Raw genomic sequence first — 23,193 nt, 5'->3', positions numbered from 1 at the left:
TGTCAGTGAGCCATTTGGCAACCCATCTTGTGACATAGGGATTTATACCTAGGTTAGTGAGTTTATCTATAATTCCAGAGTGGGAGATGGTGTCAGAAGCCTTGGCGAGATCTAGATAGGCTGTGTGAACCACCTTACCCTCGTCTATGGCTTTGGTGATTGCTTCAAAGAAGTCTATCAGGTTTAGGAGACATGATCTGCCTTTTAAAAACCTGAACTGAGTGGGGTCCAGAGTTTGGAGATTACCAATGTCTTTGTTTATAAGTTCCATGATGATATGTTCCATGGCCTTTCAGACCAGGCTCATCAGGCTAATGGGGTGGTAGTTCCCAGGGTCTGCGGTGGCTCCCTCTTTATGGAGTGGGATAACCAACTCTGTGCACCATTCAGTGGGCACAAAGCCTGAGGTGAGGCTATGATTGAACATGGTACTTAGGTGGGGTGCCAGTTCATTCTGTAGTTCGTGTAGAACACAGCCTGGGATGTTATCAGGTCCAGTCGGACTTTCCTGGTAAACAAATGTTAAATAAATAAATAAAATAAAATACACTGCATGTAGATCTTTGCACAGAAACATATATTAAACTAATGAATCTTATAAGCTGCTATTCAAAATGATGCTGTAATACTGGAGAGATTTCATCGCCTGTGACTGGATTTTGCATTTTTTTCTTGGTATTTGCTAGTGGATACTAATTTGTGGAAAATACCTTTATTAATTTAATTACTGAGAGTTTGTCAACAGAAGAGATCTAACGTTCACTTTATTATCGAGTTTGTCAACAGAAGAGATCTAACGTTCAGTTTATTATCCCCTAAACGATCTGATCATATTTTTTCTGCTACCATAACACATTTTCCGGATACTGGGCATTCAAAAATAAATAGCAATATCCAGAAGCACACGACATTAAGCAACTCAGTCATACTTAGTTACAAGGTTTCTTACCAGATGACTCCAATTATACTAATAAAACCCCATATCACTGTAGCATAAGGAATAGGAAAACTCAGGCAGCAACGAAAGCTGGCAATAAATGAGTGAATCAAACTACCTGAGAAATAAATAAACCGATTTGTTATAGGAAGTGAAACAGTTTTAGAAAATAATAAAATATTTATCCAGCACTGACTTCACAGAATATAAAAGAACCAGTAACTTAGATAAAATGTGCAGATTCCCATCGGTTACCTAGGCTTTTTGGGCCCATGAAATAAAAACATTTATGGTAACAAGTGAAAGATGGTAGAATGCAAATTCTTACTATTCTATACAGAAAAGAAGAATTTAGGAAACTTTGTCTCAAAGCTAGAAACTTGGTGAATACAAAAGGAAAAAAGTGCAATAGCATTTGTCATAGGCCGATGCTGAATTTGAGGAAGAAATGCTCAGCTTCTATGACAAAATAAGCTTTGAGGATGTTTCTAGCTTATTATAGTGCACCGCATACTTATGAAACTTCAGCAAATGAGCAGGTGGCAGCTTGTTTAGAGAAGGGCGACAGAATCTCACCAAATAAATTTGTAAACAACCAAAGGGTTGCATGAATCTTTTATAGAGGATGGGGGCACCTCAAGTAATGTTGCCAGGACCAGATGGATTTTCCAAAGAGCTGTTATGATGTAAATATGGAGTATGGCCTAAGGATGTCCCAACTCCTTTTCAATCAAGTTCATTTAAGGTACACACAAGTTAAAAGGAGATTGATATTTCTGTTTTGAGTAAACAGGTGAAGGTCAAGTTTCCACACATCATAGAGTCCAATATCTGCTTACATTTTGATTGTAAAGGCTTTATGAGGATACTTGCTAAGAGACTGAAGGGTCTAATACCGTATTTAAATGTATAAATTCAATATGGATTTATAACTAGTTGTCAAACTTCAGAGAACACATTTAATGCATTCATGTTACAGGATCCATGAAGTTTAGATAGGATATTGCTGATCATGTCCTATGCTGCTAGGAATGCATGTGTAAGGGTTACATTTGTCTTTTTGTTTGAAGTGCTGAAGCCTGGGATTGCTAGGGGAATTTATTAATTCAAGAAACACTTAAGGGAAATACAGCACGAATCAAAGTTAATGTGCATCTCTCTCTGAATTCTTTGTCCTTGATCATGGTATAAGTCAGAGTTGTCAGATAGCTTCCATTATTTGTGCTTTATGTAGAGCTTCTTGTAGACATCACACATTAATAATTTGTGGGGAAGACCTGTTAACTTATCTTGCAGAACTACAGATAGATCTAGTTGGGTTACATGTCTTAGTAACCAAGTTTGGAAAATTTTCTGATTGTAAAGTGAATGTAATAGTAATGCAGTGTATGTCAGTCACTTTGAACTATTATCTGATCTTCATCATCGGTACCCTTTTCTGTGGAAACATCAAACCATTAAATGTTTGGTAATCCAGGTAACATCAGTGATGAAAAAAACTATTGATATATGTTGTGCGGACTTGAAGAAGAGAGTAAAGGCTTTCATATTTAAGTGGAATGAGCTATTATTGAAGCAAAATCAAAGGATCCAAGCTGCAAAAAAATTGTATGTTGCCCTTATGTCTATATTTTCTTGTGATTGCTTCAGGGTGATTGAAGGCCTTATTTTGCATCTTGTGGACATGATACTCAAATTTATCTAGTTGGGAGACAGGCCAAGAGTGACATATGACAGGTCAACTCTGGTGAAGGATCACAGAGGAGCAAGTCTCCCTGATTTTGTGGTTTATTTGTTTATTATTTGATAACCAGGGAGGTGGGGTGGTTGAAAGACCCTTTTTAGTCAGGACCCAAAAACAGAGATTACAAAGAAGAGGGTGCATTCATAATCATAGATAAACATGGGAGGCAATACAAAAATACAGGTAATATAAAGTACTGCATGTATACATGCAAAATGATGCAATACATACAGATTAAATAAAATTATACATTTGTATTTATTGATTTATTTATTTATTATTGTTTGTTAACCGGGTTAGTCCAGCTGGGCTTGTGGCCCATTTTCAGTGGAGATACGAGGAGAAAAGCTCCAGTACATAGTATAAAATCAGAGATTTGGAACATTACAAAATATAAAATACAGAAATGTACAACATTACAAAATATAAAGTACAGAAATGTGTGAATTTACAAAAGGCAGAATTACAGAAAGCTGACACATTACTAATAGATAATGTGAGTTTCATATGTCAATATTAGTCTGTACAGGAATAACAGTTTTACAATAATATATACACTGCTTTGCAATTAAGAGGATGTCAGTTTAAGAATATGTGTAAGATAGGCCAGAGGCTTTCATGCAAAAAGAAAAAGAAAATTTGGAAAGATGTACAGAGAAAGACCTATGACATTTTGTTAAATATGGCAAAGAAAAGATGATTTAGGTGTGGAGTTAGTGGTGTGGGTGTTTTAGGTGGAGCATATGAAGGACATTCCTATTTGGAGGACAGATGGGAGAGAAGCATGGATTTGAAGTTGTTATGGTTTGGTATGTTATGTAGTGGTGTGGAGAGAGCGTTCCACAGTTTGGCTATGGTGTGAGATAGTAATAGTTAGCCAGGTGGGTGTAGGGGTTTGTGTACATCTAGGACATTTTGGCCTTTAGATCTCAGGGTGTGGCTAGGTGTGTAGGGTGTTAGAGATTGGACAAGAGAGGGGCATTCTGTTGGTTTAAAAATGAGTTTGTGGGCTGTTGTAAGTTGTAGGTATTTTAGGTGGTTGTGGAGTTCTAGCCAGTTTAGGGTGTGAAGGGAGTAGCAGTGATGGGAGGAGTTCTTAGAATTGGTTGCAAATTTGCAGATTTTGTTGTAACAAGCTTTGAGTTTGGAATGGAGGTCAAGTTGTAGGTTGGAGAATAGGGGAGCACCTTACAAGAGGGGAGAGAAGGAAGGTAGATGTGAGGGTTTGACGGGAGGGAGTAAGGTAGCAGTTATGCCTGTAGAGGAGACCAATTTTCTGGTGGGTTTTTTTGATTGCAGAGAGGATGTGGAAATCAAATTTTAGGTTTTCATCAATTGTAATGCCAAGTAGCTTGGTACTAGGAATGAATTCTAGAGGGGAGTTATTGTGGCTTTTGATGGAAAAAACAAGATTAGATCATTTGTAAGTTTAACAAATCATATATACAGTATTCAGATAACACTAGCAATTAGGCCTCCCTGGCTGGCTAGAGGCAGAGGGATAAATGATCATACGGTTAGTCATTATTCTTGAAGCATTTGCACTACACTTCTTTGTGCACATGCTCATAGAAGGCTTTTTTGAATCCATTGGAAGATTCTACTAAATTTAATGAAAGAAAACCTGTTTTTTGTTGAATGAGTGGGTGGACTGGTCCATAGAATATTTTCATTTATGACCAGGGCTCAGAGAGCAACAAGAATTCATTTTAATAAGAAGATACTAAGCAAATGGCAAAAACAGTAAAATAACACATATGCCAAAACTGTACGAAGTAAGGTCTTGTTCAATATTTATACAGAGTAAAAGAACAATTCAACAACAGAATGAAATAGAGAAATGTAGAAGTCATTGGCAATAGATCAGATAGCATATGGCAAATGTCTTGATAGCAGATGCATGAGGATTCAGATGGCATATGGAAAACATCATTGGTAATATGGCAAAATTAAAAGTTGTTGTTATTAACCATTGTCTCTATAGCAGTTGCATGAGGATTTGGTGAAGATATGTTCCTCAAGGGTATTTTAAACCTCTCACAAGATTCTTGATTTTAACTTTTACAGCCAGGTGGCTCCAGCTTGCAAAACCCAGTCTGGAGAATGCTTTATTCACTTTCTGCAGATTTGAAAGTTGGTTAAGACAGTGTGAGGGAGTTTTCTTGGGAGCTTCTCATATCATAAACATTTTCTTGGATATGAAGTAATCATTGGCATCTTTCATCATTTTTTTTTCATTTTTAAATATCTACCTGTCATTCAACCTTATTAAACACTTTACTGTAAGTATTTAAAAATTCCCAGACAATGAATCTTTAAATCTTTTCTAATACCTTTGTCTAATGCGTCAATTTCAACAACTAGTAAATCAATTTGTTTCACATGTTCATTATATAAAGCATTAATTACTTAAGTTCTAAATGTCTATCAAACATTTCTACTAATTATTTATGTAAAGCTGAACTTGCAACAATCCCACTGGGAAATGTGCACATGAGTAAGCCTTTTGGGTGCATGCTTCATATTCAGACAACTGTTAAAATAACAATTGTCCAACTGCAATCTCTTATACATTAAACGTTTCTTCTCTAGCAGCATAATTTGACTGGCTAAGGTACCACTGACTGATAAGTCCCCTGCCAATGAAAATGAAACATCCTTGCTAATCAGTCAATGCAAGTGTTGCCCCTTAAATTAGGAATTGAAAAAAATGTTATGCTGCTAAAATATGACAATTTATTTTTGCTTATGTTAAACAATCTAAATATTTAAGCTAAAAGAATATTATTTTACTGGTTCAAAAGGATTTGTGCATGATTCTGGTATGTTTTTATACTGCACAAAATTTTTATAGGATTTGTCTATAAAAGATTTGGCCTGTCTCTTTAAGTAAAGAACAAGGGGTTAGTTTTTATACTTATATTTGATTAGATGTTTTTAGGAAAATAATTTAATTTTATGATTACATATTCTTTAGTAGCTCTTTTAATATTAGATATTTTACTGTAGATTTGTTATTTAATTAAGAAAAGAGGAAATGTAAAGTATACTTTTGCATGACATATTGATTGTGTGATTCTTTTGTGTATTTAAATGATTTCAGTGAGGAGAATTATTTATGTCCTGATGAAGTTTAGGTTATTTATTTATGGATGAAGGTGCCCAACATTAACTCATTACTGAATAGTAGAAACAGTGACAAGCTGTGAGCTTCCTTATTTCCAGTTTCAGAAGCAAATTGTTGGATTGCTAGTTTTTGTTGTTTGCTGCTGTGTGCTTTGTTTATAGTTGCTGTAGTTAACCAGAAAGGGCATGCTATATAGGGAATACTGAAACTAAAGACTTGTGTTTTCTGCTAAATTTAATTTCTCTAGTTTACTGAGTAGGATGTCATGTTTTACCATCTTAAAGGTCCATATCATATCTATGAATAGACCTGCATCAATGCAGCCCTCAGTTATAATTTTAAAAGGTGTCCGTGGCAGTGAATAGGGCTAAAAAGGTATTAAAGCCATTAAAAAAACAAGTTGCATGTCACATAACAAGCCCTAGCTGTTAATGTGCTTTAGTAATTGTCTACAGGGTAGCTTTTCAAATATTTTAGAAATAGGTAAGAGACGCGTGAATGGGCGTTCCTTCGTTGAAGGTTGTACGTTAGGCCCGTCAAGCCAGTATGTAAAAATCTACTGCCAATCATTAGCAGACCAGAGTTCCACTGTGGTGACCCCTAACCGGGAAAAGCCGAAAGACACAAACAAACTAGAGATAGGTATATAATCTTTCATTTATTTGGGAGAACTGACTTTTGATATTGGAACGATATAAGGTGGATGGTGTATCATATCTATACTTTTTGTAAATTTTTACATCAAGGCTTCAGAATAGGATAAAAAGAGACTTAAAAAGGCAATATAGATTTAGTTCTGTACATGTTTTTTGGTACAGGGTAAATTTATGGAATGGTTGAAAAAGCTTTGATTTAAACAGCGACCTCAGCATGGAAGTAGGTACGTACAACTTTATATGGGGGGTGGGGGTGGGATTTGTCTAAGTGCTCTGTGCTCGATAAAGCTGTTATAGAGGGAAGGTGTATTTCTTGTAAATATTTAAAGCTGGCTCCGAAAAAATGGAAAGTTTGAAGTACTGGGAACAATTAATAAATGGTACCATGCTTACTATTTGTCTGTTCTTCCAAAATACAGGATAATGGCTGAATATTTTCTGATTTACAAAGCATTGAAAATCATATATAAACAGTTTGGCATTCAGGATGACTTTAAAGGAAAGGAACAGACCCAGATAATTTTTTGACTCTTAGGTGGAGAAATAACTGCTGACGTTAAAAACCAGACTTTATACTACCATCATTCTGTCAAAGGAAGAAATGAAATTGAAGTTGATTTGAGGATGGACTGAATATTTTTAGATGCCATTAACTGAAAAAGTTTGAAATCATATTTGCATCTCCACTAGATGTGCTACAAGGTCCCACAGGTTTAGAATGTTTGCATGGAAATGCCTCTGAAAGTGTTTTTATACACCAAAGAGATTGGTGCAGATCTTCCTGGTGCTAATGCTCTTTGATGAAGATGAGAGAAACCACCTGGAACATGGGATCATTTATTTTGTTTAACTTAAAAAGAGAGAAGAAAAACAACTTTGGTTCTTAGCTTTTTCTGTATGGAGATATAGATGGTAGCTTACTCAGTTGTATTGTTAAGGTATCTGTCACTTGGACGACTGGCTAACTATGAAGGTAATCTGGCAGATTTATTAATGATGGCAGATAGTTATATACAAATAGAAGCAAATGGACCAACTTACTATGACATGTTAGAGAACTGATGATGATATGGAGGCAAAGAGATTAGATGACAGAAATATAATAACCCTTAGTTTTGATACCTAGATGGATAGCAACATTCATAAGGGTTGAAGTTCTGTAAAAATAATTCACTTTTCATGGGGCCAGCTCTTACTCTGGGGAACTTTACAAGAGAATAAATAATTAGTCATGGAATCCAGGTCTACCAGTTGTTTACCACAGTATGTACAAGACCCACAATAGGGGCAGATTTCAAATACTGCACTTATAAACTTAGACATTTGCTAGAAAATTGGATTTACATTAGTATGCATTTTCGGAAGAAAATGAAGTCAGAAACTCAAATGCATTTCATTATTTAGTGACTTCGGTCTACTGTAATTTGCCAGAAAAAACAGGAATGCTATGGGGAACAGACTAAAAGGATGAGGCAAAAATGTAGACATTCTGTGAACGTTTAAACAGCTGAGAGTTATGCTCCCTCAGTCACCCAGGTAGCAAGCTCTAGATGAAGGGCTTTAACAGGAAATCTGAGTTTCAGTGTATTCAAGATTTGCTGAAGGAACTGTTAGCAAGTCTTGGAAGGATGAGAGCATGGTCTGAGTCATACAGGACCAGGTCAGAGGAAACATCAGTTAAGGTAAACCCCCAACACATTTAGGGCCAGACAAACCAGAATGAGAATTTTAAACATAATCTACTCTGTAATGGACTATATTATATGAAGAGACATTATCGTGCCCTTGGACTGTGTGTCCCAGTCTGCTATGTGCCGAACATTGAACAGCATTCTACTTTCTTCATGGATGATGCCACAGTACCAACAGAAAATAATTGACTTTGATGGTTTCCTGTATTGTGACTGTAGTGACAATTTAATGGCGTCCTAGGTAGAGTCTTCACCTGTAAATTCAACCATTTTGATTCAATAGCTATCCAAATATGTTCTACTCTCTTCTGGTATCATCAGTTGATGTGAAGAGAATGAATGAGCTTTTCATCCCACAGTACACTCTATGCAGACCGCAGTTTTGTCTCCTAGTCATAACAATAGTAACAGAGGTGCTGTTATGGTTACTAACTTGCATTCTTGGTTAGTTAACCCTAGCTACAATTTTCAGAACATTGAGGCTACAGTGAGGAGTTCATTATCCTCACAATTAAAGTTGTTTGAACACTAACTCATTAAATATAGACATTTACAGCTTGATTGTTATCTGATAGAATGTATCACTCTAAACCGAATCTCTAAAGGGCTAAGCATCTGGAAATTTCCTGCAGGATGGGTTGAAAATTCGTTGCTACAACAGAGATTGTTGTAATTGTTCAACCACATTGGTGTGGAAATTATGCAGCTCATTATGCTTGACACTGATTTGAAGTTACATGCTTTAGATGAAGAGATCAGATTACTGAGTAGCAGCATTGGGAATGACTTGTTATTCCTTTCTATTGTTAATGATTACAATTATGTTTTTAAGAAGGCTGACAATGCTGCTACTTAAAATAGGCAACACAAGCAAAACAAACTGAATGGAGATAAGTTTGAATATGAACAGAAGTGGGCGTATCCTAGACCCAGAATATCTGCACAGGAAAGAGTGTTCACCAGGAGCAATATAGAATGTACTGTAGAGGATACAGGGGCTTCTTTGCTTCATATGAGGACAGTATTTTTTTTAGAAACAACAAATCTCAGGTGATCCAAAAGACTAATGAACCAGGATTTCTATAACTTAGGTCTTCCGGACAAGAACCCCAGTCACCCGAAGAAAAGAGAAAAGGGAAGAACAGGAAAAGGCATTAGACATTTATATGATAATAAATTTGTATGACTATTATAAAACACTTTTTATTGCCTGCTCCATACTTGTTACTGTATTTTATTGCTATTGACTAATCTGCATGGTTAAACTAAAATTGTCTGCCTTACAGGGCCTGATAAATAAGGTTTTTACTGTCACACTGTTTGTAAAGCTGTTTAGCTAGTTTCACTGTGTGAAAGGTATTAATGGGAAAATTTCTCTACTTTTTAAGCACCTGTTTGTTTGTTCTGATTTCCTGCCAAGGAGTGTATCATATAACTGATTTGCAGTTAAAAGCATTCTGTAGAGTCTCCTAGCTCATTTATCTGTTTACAAACTTTCATTTTGTGGCTCACTGCTGTTCTTCTGCTGTGATAAACATTTCTGTAGTGTTTACTGTCTAAAAGAGTGTAGGCTAGTAGTTGTAGTATTGTTCCCCACCCTTCCTCCCTGTTGGTGCCTTGCTGTTATACTTGGTGGCTTTGCAGTTGCCCGCCCCTACTGTAAATTTGATCTGGGACACTCCTCCCAGTTTAGTGTCGTTAGCTCATTCTACCTAATACAGAGAGAACATTTGAGAAGCCCAACCCACTTAGTTTCCTAACCTTGAATTATCTTCTGCTTCTCCTCTCTCCCTTTCCTTTACAAAAAAAAAAAAAAAAACTTTGCTAAAATCTCCCTGTGTTCTGCTTAACTGTAACAAAAAAATTATGCTTGTTTCCTGCCTTTCCTGTAACTAGTCTAGTCCAGATAAAGATTTGCTATATCCAGGACTGTTTGTAAGCTTCTGAGCCCCCCAAGCCTGTCTGTGTTAGAAGGAAGCCTGCTAGCTCATCAGTGGGAGTGGTAAGCCCTAGCTATCCTATCTACCACACAAGGAGTGGTTGCTGGCCCAGAAATTGTAGTTCTTGGCAGTTTTGGCAGCTTTTCCATCTCTCTCAACTTTCTGATTTAAAAGCCCGCATTTGCACTTGTTTCCCCCTTTCCTGTAATTAGTCTAATCCAGATACAGATTTGCTGTATCCAGGACTGTTTATAAGCTCATGAGGCCCCCAAGCCTTTCTGTGTTTGAAGGAAGCCTGCTAGCTTATCAGTGGGAGTGGTAAGCACTAGGTTACCTATCTACTACATAAGGAGTGGTTTCTGGCCCAGAAATTATAGTTATTGGCCGTTTGGGCAATTTTTCCATCTCTCTCAACTTTCTGATTTAAAAGCCCACATTTGCACTTGTTTCTTTCCTGTAACTAGTCTAGTTCAGATACAGATTCTTAGTTTTAGCATTTGAATTTGCTTATTCATGCTCAGCACTTGTTCAGAACTTGTTGTAAGCACTAAATAAGCTACAGATTACTACAGCACTCAGCCTTCCTCATTACCTAGAGGAAAACAGTGTTTGTACTTACTTTCCTCGCTTGCTTAGAGAAAAACAGCTATTGTACTCACTTTCCTCACTTGTCTAAAGGAAAATAGTTTTTTATTCAGACATGTCCAAGGGTCAGCTCCCAGTGTTCTCTCCTGTCTGTCTGATGAAGCTGGGCATCTTGGGGCAATCTAGCAATTGCCTCATGTACATAGACAACTCTCTCCCCCTACCACCCAACACTACAACCTGTGAGAGATGCACTTATCTAGCTAAATTGGAGGTAAAGCTCTCTCCAACCAAGACTGAACTTGACAGTCAAGAAGAGAAGGTAAACACCTGCACTGCACCACACTCATCACATAGTCCCACTAAACCTACACCACCAAAATCCACACATAGAAACATAAAAACATTCGCAGAGGCTCTCAATAATAATCTGCTCAAGCAACAGAGACCTCCAAAGCAGAAAAGCAAGCAACCTACACCCCACAACACAACCCAAATGACACATAGCCCACAGACTCAGTGTGCCACTCAACCACAGCCCATAATGCAAAACAACGTACCCAACACACTAGTCATAGGTGACTCTATAGTCAGGCACACTGATGTCCCACTCACCAGGCTAAACAAGGAGAAGGTTATTGTCAGCTGCCTGTCTGGTGCCAGGATCCACCACATAACCCACGCACTCAGGTCACTCCACAAGTACAAATATGACTCTGTCATTGTCCATGTTGGTGTGAATAACCTGAGACGTACCTCTCTGGACTACATGAAAAGAGACATAGAAGAGCTCTCCGATCTTGTAACCCAGGCAGGTATGACCCTAGCCTGGTTCCCTATTAGAACCGCGGAGGTCCACATACGTGAATACATAAACGTCAACACGTATTCAGCGAAACACAAAATCACCAATTGTCCTAAAGTGTGAAATTTGAAATGTCGAATTGTCATAGTTGGCCCTTCTGCGGTATAGCTGCTTAAGGTAAGTGTACGATAGTTATGGACCTTAGGATTAGGGTGCGGGTTAAAGTAAGTGCATAGATAGTAATGTATGCATGTTTTAGTGTAGGGTTAGAAGTAGGGTTTTGTTTAGTGTATGTATGTGGTTTATTTATTTTGTTTGGGTAGGTAGTATGTAGCGGGTGGTGGGGTTGGCCAACTATGATGATTCGAGTTTTTGATTTTCGCGGTTTAGGGCATTCAGTGTTTTCGCGGTTTGTGCAATATGTGTCACTATTTTTGTATTCGCTGAAAAGGTCTTTCGTGCTTGTAATATAGACCCCCCCCCCAGCCCTGAGTACCATCCTGCCATTGGCCAGAATGATACCGTAGTACAAGGACAAAATGATTGACTTCAACAATTGGCTAAGCTTCTGGTGTCATTCTAAGGAGATCCAGTATCTGTCTGCCTGGGACAACATGATCGACAGACCACGATGCTTTGCCAGAGATGGCCTGCACCTGTCAACCCTGGGATTCCAGATACTGGCTAAGGCTCTTGCTGCCCCTATAGTGCCTTTTTTAGGCAAGGTTCAAATGACAAATTCACCACTGTAACAGTAACAGGCAAGCAAAAACTGAGGGTAATGCTACTCAATGCTAGAAGTTTAAATCTCAAAATGCACTCCCTCGAGGCACTCCTTAAAATGGAGAACTTCGATATCTGTGCAGTTATTGAGACCTGGTTCAAAGCTCCAGAGAGCACCCCTGCATTATCAGGCTATAACTCATACCACACTTTTTGGCCATCTAACCTGGACCGGAACACCAAAGGCAGAGGTGCATCCATATTCATTAAGGATATCCACACCTCCAGGCTAGTTGCTCAGCATAATGCATCCGAGGTTACCCAAGTGCAACTAACTCTGGGCAAAACTACAATCCAAATTGTAGCTTGCTACAGATCCCCCACCATGCCCCAGGATTCCCACTCCTCTTTTCTTGATATACTGGAAAATATTAGGGTTCAACCAAACACCCTAATAATGGGTGATTTCAACTACCCCACCATTAAGTGGGAAAACTACTCATGTACCAACTCCTTCACTCAACGCTTTCTGGAATTCATAAATTCCAGTGTCCTGGATCAACTTATCCACACCCCCACCAGTGGCAACAATATCCTAGACCTAGTAATTACCAACATAAGTGACCGGTGTTCCACACCTGAAGTCAACTCCTCATTGGTCAGATCCGACCATAAGCTAATCACCCTAGATATCCACATCCCACCCCCACCCCCATTAAGGAAACCATGGTAAAAAATTTCTCCAAAGCCAACTTCATGCTTCTTAAGACAGAAGTGGCAAACTTCATGACACCCATGCAGATGGACAATACAGTTACGACTGCTGAATCCTATATAAATGCACACTATAAGCACTTACATGAGTGCATGGATCATGCTATCCCAAACAGAACCAAGATGCTTTCCTCCAAAAAAAGGAAGTCAATCTGGTGGTCCCCTACCATAAACAAACCCTATAACAGAAAGAAGAAACTGTTGCAAAAGAGATTAAAATCCCATGAGTGGAGGAGCTCCCTTGTATAGCTATGTCAAGAATCTCAGTGGCAACACCCAGATCTGCTCTGAGTTACAGCACAATGGCATGAAAATCACAGAACCAGCTGATATTGCCAATATCCTGGCAGATAGGTTCAGTGCTAACTTTACCCCCCTCTCACCCCCTAAAGGGCCCATAGCTATACTGGAAGAATGCAGAGTCACTGTAATCACATCTATGTAGGTAAAAGCTGCACTCTCTAAAGCCAGAAAGACAGCATCCATGGGACTGGACAACATCCCAGGCTGTGTTTTGCATGAACTTCAGAACGAACTGGCTCCCCACCTAAGCACTATGTTCAGTCATAGCCTCACATCAGGCTTTGTGCACACTGAATGGTGCACAGCAACAGTTAGCCCACTCCACAAAGGGGGAGCCATCACTGATCCTGGGAGCTATCGTCCTATTAGCCTGAGCCTGGTCTGTAAGGCCATGGAACATATTATCATGGAACTCATAAACAAAGACATTGGTAACCTCCAAACTCTGGATCAGACCCAGTTCGGGTTTGTGAAAGGCAGATCATGCCTCCTGAACCTGATCGACTTCTTTGAGGCAGTCACCAAAGTTGTAGACGAGGGTACAGTGGTCCACACAGCCTATCTTCACCTCACCAAGGCTTTCGACACCATCACCTATTCCGGAATTATAGCTAAAAGCACTAAACTAGGTATAAATCCCTACATCACAAGAAGGGTTTTCAACTGGCTCACTGACAGAACCCACACTGTAAAAGTTGCAGACTCCAAATCTGACTTCTATCTACTTCTCTGAAGTACAGGCTAACACAGAAGGCCTTTGGCTAACGAAGTTTGCAGATGACTGCAAACTAGGAACCATATTCAAGTCCCCAAATGATGTGGACATCCTACAGAAGGGCCTTACTGAGACAGATGCCTGGTTTCAGAGCCATGGCCTCAAGCTCAATGCCAAAAAGTGCATTGCCATCCCCTTTGGTAAAAACTCTGTACCCATGAACTACCACATAGGCGGCAGTCTACTTAACACCCAATGTCTGATAAGAGACCTTGGGACCCAGGTGGACAGTAGTCTCTCCTTTGATAATCACATTGCCACTGTAGTCAGGAAATCCTTCTATGTGGCACACCTTATCACAAAAGGTTTCTCATCCAGGAAAAAAGAGGTCATTGTTCCACTCTACTCGACACTCATTAGACCCATTATAGACCCTTTTGGAATGTACCTCACAAGACATCTGCAGCAGCTGGAAAGGCCACAGAAGTACCTCTCAAAGAGGATTACCAGCCTCAAACAAATGCCCTACACTGACCGTCTCAAAAAAAACTCCAGCTTTACTCCATAGCATATTGCCTACTCTGAGGTGATCTCTGCCTAACATATAAAGCTATGTTAGACCCAGAGCTGTTAGACATGCTACACCTAAATAAATCCCAATCCCTCTGAGCTACACTCTCTAGGGACCTAAACCTTGTCACCACAATAAACAGGACATGCTGGAGGGATAGAGTCCTGTCCCAGAGCTTCCCATACTCTGGAACAAGCTACCCATCTATGTCAAGCAAAGTTCCTCATCAGCACTCTTCAAGAAAAATCTTAATGAGTGGATGAGAAATAGGAAATACACCCCGTGGATCACTTCTATGGCTCTGCTCAACAGGGGCACAGGAAAATATTTTCTTGGGTGGTGTAAGCCAGGGAAGCTTGTTAGCTAGGCTTACTTAGGCCCTTGGGCCGATAACCTACTACCTACCTATGAACCTATGAACCTATGTGCTTGGATAATGATTCTGAAGATTCTGGCTTTAGAATTTTTAATCTAAGTCACGTTTTTATTGATGACAATTATTATTTTTTTTGTTTTTAAAAGGTTTTTCATTTGTTCCTAATTTTAAAACTATTTTGACTAATGTACCAATTCACTTAAAATTATATGCTAGACAATTAAATTTAAAGATTTTTTTCAAAGACAAAACAAATGACAACAACAACTTTGTTCTTAAGAGGAATATTACCTTTATTCCACCCACTAATTTGATGGTTTCTGTATATGAACATGTTTGTGAATAATGGTTTAGATCATTTTTGGTCAAGTTACCATTAGGTGATGACAACCTCACCATGGGTCAGAGGAAGGCCCTGAGACATTTGAGGAGCAACAAAGAGATCATGGTGATAAAACCTGATAAAGTGGGTGGTGTGCAGTAGTGGCCTTAGATCAACTGGTGCCCTAGGCAAAAGGGCTTCACGGCGCCCTCCGCCACAGCACCTGGTGCTCCCATCCAGGTCTACCTACACCAAATAAATACTGGAAAAGCTCCTCTACTACAGCGGTGCCCTAGGTGGCTGCCTAATTGGCCTATGCCTAAGGCCGGCTATGGTGGTGTGGTACTTATAGAGGTTTTGAACTTCAACAGTAAGATGGACATTTTGTATATCATCAATGCGTGTTTCAAAAAATTAAGTATTTGTAGTATATGCTAGAGTTTATTTTTGTCTTCTTGACGTGTTATGTCAAGGGGGTATTTCTAATAATTTGTTTGACTTTGTGAATGTTGTCAAACCACTTATTCCTAAAATACACAAGAATGCTTTAGATTCCCCTATGAGGCCTGTGACAGTCCCTACTCTGGGCCAATAATCAAGGAGCCTCAATCCTCACCACTGACACTGGTGATGGATTGCCACTAGGAACAAAAATGGATACAAACAGTATTTGCAGATGCAGTTCTCTGCACCAACCACAATTTCTTTTACGACCACACAGGGAGCACACTCCAGACCTGGGGCTGGACTCTCTCTCTCTCTCCAGGCCTCAAACAAGACTCCACACTGACCACTTTGGAGCTATGTGTCCCTGTTCCAAGTAGCTGACACATGCACTTGGATATTTCATTTTGACACACACACACACACACACGCACACACACACACACAAACACACACGCACACCTTGGAAAGGTTGGCACAGATTTACCAGCTGTGTCCCCTCTGCCAAGACTATAAGGTAATTACACTGCCACTAGTCTGCTACTCAACGGCTCTTACAAGGGTACCCAGTTATACTGAGTAAAATTAATACTAACACAAATGGTAGAATTTGATCATTTCAGCAAGTTTGATCATTTCAGCAAGGTTTTCAGCAGTGGCCACAGTGTCACTAAAATAGGCATAAGTACTCTTAAGATGTTAAAAGTATTCTCTAAAAGACCAACCACAATGAAAGGTATAGAAATATTTAGAATAAGTAAAATAGAAAACAGGAGAATATTAAATATCTAATTAACATAAACACCTGAGTTTCAATCACAAGAGATATAAAAAAAAACATAGTTGAATAGCTTCACACAGATGCAGAAAAATAATATTTAACTAATCTCACTATATTTTCTTGAATGACTAAATAATTACTGTTCCCTAGTTAAGTTACTTACTACATTAAGGCAAGAGGAGATGTGAGGTTGTATGAGATATCTGTGAGAGAACTTTCCTGTCAGGTTCCAAAAAAAAGAGTTGCTGTAAGAGTTCTGTCATATGTTTCACTAATATCTAAAGAATCATTTCAGTGCTGGTTATAGAATGACATCACATCTAGTCACATGAATCTGGTACAATGCACACCCAGAGCTTTGCTAAGATCTGTTGCAGCATCTGAAAGCTATAAAACAATTTCAAAAACTTCCACCCGTCCAGGGTAACAATTACTTAGTTCACCCCTAAGGACAATACAGTAAAGTTCCTAGTCCTGGTTTTCTTAGACATTTTTGTATCTGGCTGCAATCAAACCTGTAAGATAAAATCTTTATGGCCTAAACCATCCCATTTAATTTTCAGCCTCTTTTTCAAAATTAGCTGGACTAACATTAACCTCTTCCCTTCCAGAATTCTCTGTTAAAACATATACATTTAATCAGTTATAATAATAATATCTGACATACATATACATCTCTTTTCTGTCCAGCAGGACCCACTGTTGATGCATTTTTAACACAAGCAACTTTACAAATACATTTTTAACACAAGCATCTGTACAAATCAGTGTGATAGTCAAATGACATAAAATTCTTTACAAAACTCCAGCTAGCTATGCTGGCATGTTAAACATGCACTGCCTTCCTCTCCCTGGCACAGATGGCACTACCTCATCTCATCACATCTCTCCCTCCTTTAAAGTCTCAAGCAAGTTTTTCAAGTGACCCTGGAAAAACATTGCTTGAAAGAAATGGGCCTGTCTGGGAACACATTAACCTATACCCTGTCTTAGCAGCCCATCTGCATTGCCATTGCTGACACCACTATGGTGCTGCACTGTCATGTTATATGCCTGCAACCCCAGACTCCACCTTAATAACTTGGCATTTTGCTGGCTGGCATGATGTAGCCATGTTAAGGAATTATGGTCTGTAACCACAGTGAATTTCCTTCCATACAGATAGGGTTGAAGTTTCTGCAGTACCTATACTATGCCTAGACATTCTTTTTCGAGAGCTGCATAACATTCCTCCCTGGGTTGGAATCTATGGCTGAGTTATACAATTTTGTGCTCTTCTCCCTCTGAGGAAACCTGGCTGACTTACTCAGGCACCCTGTAAGGGGCCTGATGAATAGGCCTTTGGGGTCTTGTATCCACATGGTACTGTACCAGGTGGGTGCACCCTAGTTTCCCAGTGAACATGCCTGCAAACTCTTGCAAAACTGTGTGGAATTCTTGAACCTGGGTAGGGGATAGCCACTTGGACATTGCTATGCCTTCTACTGAGGTGTCAGTCTGAGGCTCACTGAGGAGATTAGTCACCAGATCCCCCTCAGACTCCACCTGCCATCCACTGCAAATACTCAGCACCAGGGCCTCCCTATCATGGAAAGGCTTTATCATGTTAACATGATACAATTTGTGCCCCTGCCTCATGCAGAGCAGGTTTACCATGTAATTAACATCACTGACCTTCCTTACCACTTTGAAGGGTCCCTCACAAGCTGCCTGCAGCTTATTGTGTCTGACAGGAATGAACACCATACCCTGCTGGCTTACAGCATATTCTCGGGATCAAGCATTCCTGTCACACTAGAACTTTTTCTGTTCTTTGGCTCCTGACAGGTTCTCCTGGGTCAAGTCCATGAGCTCCCTAAGCCTTGTCATGAGGTTTAGGACATTTGCCACAACAGACTTCTTGTTGGTTTCACACTCACCCTCCCACTCATCATGTATTAGATCTAAAGGCCACCTCACTATATGCCCATACAGCAATTCAAAGGGTGAAAAACCTGTGGATTCCTGGGGTACCTCTCTGTATGCAAACAGCAGATGGGGCAAATATTTGTCCTACTTTCTCTTAAACTCGTCTGCAAATGCCTGTAGCATGGTTTTTAGTATAGAGTTTAACTTCTGCACAATACCATTAGTCTGGGGATGGTAGGCGGTGATCTTTAGATGCTTCACCTAACAGTACTTCCACAGACAAGTTAGCAGGTCTGACATGAAATTGTCACCTCTGTCAGTCAGTATTCCTCTCTGGAAACCTACCCTGCTGAAAATCCTTAACAAAGCATTTGCCACCTTCTCTGCCTCAATGGAGGACAGAGCCATCACCTCAGGGTATCTAGTATTCTTTATTGTTTAGTGTATTGGCTCAACCCATTTTGGGATCAGGCATGGATTTTGCCAGAAAACTTAACCTGTTGGAAACTACACTTATTTTTAATTTCAGTACTCTTTTTCCTAGAGGTATAAACCAAGAAGTTATTCTTAATTTTTAAGGTTTATAGTTCAGGTTTGATTTAGTCTTGGCAGGTCATATTCAAGTATTTTATATGGGATGTATATACATAGGGACACTAGTCACTTTAAATATTTATTGTATGTAATTAAATTAATTGAATGTAATTGGATGCAATTGAACATGGTTGTTCATTCACTATTTAATGTGTGAGTATTTTGTATTTTTTCATCCCTTGCAGGCGATAAGCCGAGGTACCAGGATGGATTAAACTGGTGAAACTCTTCTCCTTTGTGTTTTTTTCTGATTTGTATTTGTGGTGTTTTTTTCTTATCTAGTATTATAATCTACAACCACCAAGATATACTTCTTCCTTGTGGAACTTGGGGTACTCAGAGGTTACACAATATCCATAGATACCATCTGAAATGGCTCTAAATCCCAGGTAAAGGCATACAAGGAGCTTTGACCTTGTCTCTTCCTTGCCTACCTTTTGGCACTGCTCACAGGTACTGCAATACCCTGTTATATCCGTTGCAATCCCAGGCCAATAAATGTTCTGCATAATATGTCTCTTGGTATGCTTTATGCCCATATGACTTTCAAAAGGAATGTCAAAGGCTATGGCTAGAAGTGCTAGATGATAGGCTCTAGGCACTACCAACTACTGTATTACCTCACCCTCTAACCCTCCCTTAGGGGACCATTCTCTATATAGTACCCCTTTATTCCAGTATACAGACTCCCCTTTTCCTTGAGAATCAGGTGTCACCTTAGCTACCTCCCTCAATGCTCATAAGGCAGGGTCTGATAGCTGAGCCTGTCTCAACCCTACCTTTGTGACCCTTCATAGCTCCCTTTCCATATAAAGCCTGGTATCTTCTGACAGCGGTACCTCACTGTCAGCCTGGGTACAACCACTCACTTCTGTCCTTGCAGTCACCCTGTCCACAGAAACATCAGTACCTACCAGCAGCTGTGGCTCATTTTCAGGCTCACTGTTTCATGGTAGCTCTCTCTCTGAAATAGCCACATCACTAGACCCAACGTCAGGTGTGCAGTCTGTCTGGGTCTTCCCCAGGCTACCAGACCCACATGCCTGTCTCCAAGCCTGACTGCATGTAATTGCATGCACACAAGGTACTGCATTATCAAAATCATTCCCTATCAAGATATCTGCAGGGATATCTCAAACACACCTACCTGCTTGCTTCCTATTCCACTCTCCTAGTCAAAATGAACTCTGGCCAAAGGTATTTGGAATGGGGTCCCTCCTAAAGCTCTGACTGGAGTGGACTGCCCAGGCAAGTACTGCTCCTCTTTAAACACTGCAAGCTTCACAATGGTTATTTCAGAGGCTGTGTCTCTCTTAGCAGTGCCTGTCTTCCATCCACTAAGATAGGATACAAACTCCACTGATAGTTTGCTACCCCTGTTGTCTCCAGACAACTTACCACTGGCATGCTGTTATTCCCACTTGCTGGTTCCCTCACCTTTTGTTCCTCATCTTGTGTCAGTGAACATTTATATGCTACATGACCCCTCTGGTTACATTTAAAACATCTAACCCTTGATCCTGGTTGTGTACCTGAACTAGTGGGATTTATACTCACCCTCTCCTGTTACTGGTGGACTCTGTTGTGGTGGTTTAGACTGCCCACTATGGGTTCTCTTATATCCATGTCCATCACTGGGTATCCCCTTCTTTTGCAGTGATGTCATGCTTGTTTAATAGAGATCCCCTTTCTCCCCAGCTCATCTGCAGAGTTACACTCCAGGTGGGTCTGCCAACCAGATTCTCATATCTTCAGGCAAAGTGCTAAGGGCTTGTTCCCTCACCAAAAGGTCTGCCAGCCTTTCAAAAGTGGTGACATGACACCCACTCACCTAGCTATGAAAATAAGTGCTTAACTCAGCAATATAATCCCATACACTTTCATCTGCCTTGCTTCTATGCTCATGAAACTTTTTATTGTAAGCTTCAGGTATTAATGTAAAACATTCCAATAAACATTGTTTAGCATTATCATAATTTAAACAATCAGTATCAGACAATTTAGAAACAGCAGTTACAGCTTTACCATGGAGTAAGGAGGTAAGGAACAGTACCCAGTACAGTTTACATACACTTTCAAACATATGAATAAAACTATCAAAATTATCACCGTCTGTTAACTGTGGAAGAAATTTACTGACATTTATTGCTTCTGGGATTTGGTTATTCCTTCCCCATTACCTCCATGACCCTGACAAAGAGTTAGCATCTCCCTCTCATGTTGGCACTGTTTCTCCTTTTTTCAGCCTCCAAACACTGCAGTCTCCCTGCTGATTCTAATTCCAAATGTTTGGCCTCCAGTTCAAGTCTCTTTAACTCCAGACAGGTGTTTAAGTACTCTGAGGAAAAGGTGAACTGTCCTGTTTCTGAAGGCTGCACATCCCTATCACCACACTGGTTGTCTTTTTGTTGCTGGTCCATGCTACAGCTGCATTTAAGGCTGAAATCATTTCCTGTTTAGTCAGGTTGGCATGTATCAGTCATTTAGCTTTGCACACCTTTGCCAAATGTTTTTTGTCAGCTTGCCATAGTCCTCTGCTGACATCTTTGCCTGCCTTCCCTGACTAAAAAAAACTCACAAAAATAATAAAAAAAACTGTTGTGAAAATGAAACTCTGTATGTTTACCTTGTGGCTGCTGAAAATACACACACCTTTAATGACAACTGCCCACAGGCTACTGAAGTTCAATTAATATCCCACCCAGCTGTCACCAGTATGTGGCAGCCTCTAGTCCATGCCAGTAATCAAGGAGCCTTAATCCTTACCACTGACACTGGTGAAGGATGGCCACTAGGAACAAAAATGGATATACACAGTATTTTCAGATGCAGCTCCCTGCATCAAGCACAATTTCCCTTAAGAGCACACAGGGAGCCCACTCCAGGGCAGGGGCTGAACTCTCTCACTCTCTCCTGGCCGCAAACAAAACTCCACACTGACCACTTTGGAGCTATGTATACCTGATCCAAGTAGCTGATACACACATTTGGATATTTGATTTTCACTCACACACACACACTTGGGAAAGCCTGGAACAGATTTATCAACTGTTCCACTTTACCTAGACTATAGGGTAATTGCACTGCTACCAGTCAGCTACTCTAAGGCTCTTACAAGAGTACCCAATTATAGTGAGTAAAATTAACACTAATACAAATGGTAGCATCTGACCACTGCAGCAAGGTTTTCATGAGCAGCCACAGGTCATTAAAACAAGCATAAGTACTCTTAAGGTGTTAAAAGTATTTTTTAAAAAGACCAGCCACAATGAAAGGTATAAAAATATTTAACAATAAATAATAAAATAGAAAGCATGGGAATACTGAATATCTAGTTATAATAAACACCAGAGTTTAAATCACTGGAAATATAAAAAAACACAGTCAGATAGAGTCACACAGATGCAGAAAGACAATATTTAACTAATCTCACTATATTTTCCTGACTTATTAAAGAATTACTGTTCCCTAGTTAAGTTACTTACTACAGCAAGGCAAGATGATGAGTGTTGAGTTGCTTACTACAACCCTTAAGGACAATACAATAAGATTCCTAGTCCTGGTTTTCCCATATGTTTTTGTCTCTGACTGCAGTCAGACCTGTAAGATAAAATCTTTGTAGTCTAAACCAACTAATTTAATTTTCAACCTATTTTTCAAAATTAACTGGACTGAAATTAACCTCTTCCTTTCCAGAATTCTCTCTTAAAACATATTCATTTAATCAGTTATAATAATACTGTCTGACATACATGTATTTCTCTTTTCTGTCCAGCAGGACCCACTGTTGATGCATTTTAACACAAGCAACTTTACAAATAAATTTTTAACACAATCATCTGTACAAATCAGTGTGATAATCAAATGATAAGATTATTTACAAAACTCCAGCTAGCTATGCTGGCATGTTACACATGCACTGCACTACTCTCCCTGGCAGAGATGGCACTACCTCATATCTTCACAGCGCCTATAGTGGTGGTGAGGGGATCTATGACTGAACACTTGGCAGTATGTACTGATTTTTATTGTAACAATCTATTAGCTAAAGAAAGACATATTTTGCAAAATTACTAGCACTTATTAAAACTGTTGGATGGCACTGCATTTAAAAAGAGGTTTTATTTGTTACTATTGACATTGTGAATTTGTTTTCAGTTATACCCCATGATGAGGGACTGAGGTATTTCTCTAACA

The sequence above is a fragment of the Protopterus annectens genome, chromosome 3.part1, assembly GCF_019279795.1.
Source record: "Protopterus annectens isolate FY-2018-M chromosome 3.part1, PAN1.0, whole genome shotgun sequence".
In the NCBI taxonomy this organism is placed as follows: Eukaryota; Metazoa; Chordata; order Ceratodontiformes; family Protopteridae; genus Protopterus; species Protopterus annectens.
The sequence above is the reverse complement of the archived record's forward strand: the minus strand, read 5'-3'. Positions refer to the sequence as shown.